The 3,257-nt window shown below is 41.9% G+C and overlaps 1 long non-coding RNA gene across 1 annotated transcript; it reads left to right on the top strand.

Moving 5' to 3' along the window:
* Positions 1 to 724: 724 nt before the first annotated feature.
* LOC134159423 (uncharacterized) lies at positions 725 to 2,577 on the top strand. The gene is made up of 2 exons (XR_009963145.1): positions 725 to 2,287; positions 2,457 to 2,577. It is a non-coding gene; the product is annotated as an uncharacterized LOC134159423 (long non-coding RNA).
* Positions 2,578 to 3,257: the final 680 nt, after the last annotated feature.

Raw genomic sequence — 3,257 nt, forward strand, 5'->3', positions numbered from 1 at the left:
ACTTTCTTTTCTGCACTTCAGGATAAAAGAGATCTTTCTCTAGCATGTGAATCTGAGAAATGCATTGAGGATGTTCATTGAACATGACTTAGATGTGAAACAGACGCTCAGTTGTTTAGTACCCCCGGGACCTAGACATTTTGGGCAAAGTGTAAGAATACATACACGCATCCAATGACACTTTAGATTAGCAAACTTGATCCTGCCAAGAGCCACAAGATCTCTGGGACTGAGAGAAGAGTTTCCAAAGGTAAATGTTTTCAGTTTTCTGCCAAAAATAGCAATAGGTGCTAACAAAATTTTTCTTTGTTGCTTTCCTTTTTGTGCAGTGACCCATGTGGGACCAAGGATAGATGGTTCCTTCACTGACCTTGCCAGGGGATAAGGGTGTTTTTGTTTTGAGTAGTAACTGAAGGCTTGAGTCCACTCTGGATGAAGAAAACATGGTGTTTCCCACTGCCCACGTGAACGCACCAAACAAAAAGTTCTTCATCACATACTTTAAAAGCTTTCTCATCAAAAGAAGAAACAGCTTGCACAGGAAAGATGCTGTGGAGTCATGCTATTTTGGTTGCAGATTTAGAATTAGACAACTAAATTCCTTGTAAGTCCTACAGGACATGCTCAGACGTTTTTGGGGCTGGCTATTTCTTGGAAATGTACTGGCCCATGATAAAATCTGTGTACCTTAGTATGGTTTCTTAACCAAACCGTACCATTTTCATGATTTACCCTTGAAAAGAAGTTAGAAAGGATTCCCAAACAGAGTGGCTTTAACTAAACCTCACTGAAACAGGAAGAAAGACTCAGGATCCAAAAAATGATCAAGACTGTGAGTGGGCCATAAATGTTGTCCATGCTAAATCTGCTGTCAAGTGCCACTTGTTGCCACTACCTGTGCTAAGGAAATGTAGCCAGCTTGTGCGTGCCTTTTCTTACGCTGTGAATATACCTTAATCTTTTTGGGCAAACACATCCTCAGCTGTTCTGCTCCTCAGCACCCCATCTGCAGAGATGGAGATGACAACACTTTCCCATCTCAGAGAGCCTGATAGTGGAGGCCTTCGTGATTTCAGCAGATGGTGCCTTGGAATTTAGGGGAGGAAATCAGCTGGTAATCTGGATTTAGAGAGCTACACACGCTTCATTTCATGCATCACATTGGGACAAACCTCCTGGTGCCTGCTCCTCAGGCTGGGAGCTTGCCCAGGGGAGAGCTGTGTAGATACTTCATTTCACAGAGTGGCTATTTGAATTTTAGCCCCTTTCCTGCACAGGGATGAATGGCTTAATTTCACAAATAATGGCAGAATGCGTCTAAAGCGAGACAATTTAGATGGATAGATTCTGGCTGATGTTTAAGAACTGCAATAAATAATCTCCTCCTCACCCACGCCTCTCCCAGAAATCTACATACCTTTGTGCATATTTTATAACAAACCCTTATAAAGAAATAATCCAAAATGACACCTGTTAAAAAAAAGAATAACCCCAAAATGTAGATTATTGAAATATGAGTGTAATATAGAAAAGATAGCAGTGCTAATATTAATGACCTATCTGTCTCCTGGTGCACTTAAAGAAGTCTCTCATGTATTTTATTTTATTTTTTATTAGAAACTGTATCATTAGCTCTAAAAGATCTTACTGGGAAGGGCAAGGAGAAAGATCTGGCTTTTTAAAAGCCAAATTCAGCTGTACTTTTTTTTTCTTACTTAAAAAGATTTTTCATAAACATTTTTTCCCCTCTGGCTAGAATATAAGGACAGTATATTAAATTCCTGCCCCCAATTCCACAAAAGGAAGACCCAGCTACATTTACATAATAATGTCCCTACTGTGCTTTTGACAGATGGGTTTCATCGACACAGACATACTGTTAGGGGCTTAGCAATAGATTAAAAAAACAACAACGATACAGTGTAACATAATAAAAGCGTATTGTAATGTACATCATAACTTTTGGCCAAGGTTAAATATCCAGTTGGTGTATGAAAGTCGTATTCCATTAGACAAAATAGATGTCACGCTGCAAAGCATTAAAGATGAGTTGACTGAGCCATTTGTTTTTATTTATATTACATTATATTTTCCTTGCTTCTATTTATGCAGCAGGTAAAAAAAAATAAAATAAAGAAGAAAGAAGAAACCCTTCAGTCCCCTTTTCTCACCTACACCGCTACACTACAACATTATTGACAGTGAGTGTTTCTATGCAAGGCTGCCAATGATGCAGGGTGCTGTACAAAGCCGCAAGATCTATCTGCTATAATTGCAGAACTTCCATGTAGGTACGCCCGAGCAGGCTGCAAGCTCTTACACGGGTAGCAAACCTGCCACAGCAGTACTGAGCTCACTGAGCAACAACCTAGTCTGCCAGTACAGCTCTGCCCACACCACTCTGGTCATATCTGCAGTGAGAACTGTTTCATGCTCTGCTCTGCCTACTGTTTCAGAGGCCAGAAAAAAGTACATGCTGATGCTTACTAGCTAGCTGCTATGCGATCCCAGCTGTCTCTACTCCTTGCTATCATCTGCCCTAAGCCTCACTGAATAAACTGCTTTGCAATATAAGGACTCTTGGAAGGGATATCCACGTGAATTTATCATGCTGGGACATGTAGTCCTACCACAGGTGTATTATCCACTGCAGTGATCACTGTGGCTTAATTTACTGGTGGGTCCAGTTTACCGTGAGCGGTCTCCTCCTCATAACACCTCTGCAGCTGCCTACAGTGCTCAGGAGATTGTCCAAAAGCCTCTGAAGAGAAAACAGAGCAGCATGTGTCTTATTTTTACTGTTGTTGGTTCTTTCCCCTCTCCCCCACTCCTAGCTCCAGCAAATTTGTGCTTTTCTTCAGTAATGGTTTTGTGCAGCTTCACAATAAAAGTCATCTACCAAAGAGACAGAGCAGTTTTCTCTGCATGTCTCCCTGAAAGGTTCTCTTGGTTGCAAGAGCTTTGCAACCTCTCTTTAATGTCAAGTTATATGGTTTTGGGGGCTTTCCCAACTCCATCAATCCCCCTGACGGCACAGACACTTTGAGTGGTGAGGACAGAGCTGATAAACTGCAGCCTCCTCCGGTACTGGACTCTGTCCAGTGAGGCAGTAATGTTCTCCCCAGGAAGTGGTTTATGCTTCATATAAAAACATTTTCCCACCAGGAGGTGGTAGCCAAGATGCACATGGGGACAGGAGCCACAAGGCGTCAAGTGAGGCTGACCTCGCTGGTGACACCATCCTTTCTTTAGCAAAC

Source organism: Pezoporus occidentalis, unplaced genomic scaffold (genome assembly GCF_034315485.1).
Source record: "Pezoporus occidentalis ecotype Australia unplaced genomic scaffold, CSIRO_AGI_Poc_V1 ctg146, whole genome shotgun sequence".
NCBI lineage: Eukaryota > Metazoa > Chordata > Aves > Psittaciformes > Psittacidae > Pezoporus > Pezoporus occidentalis.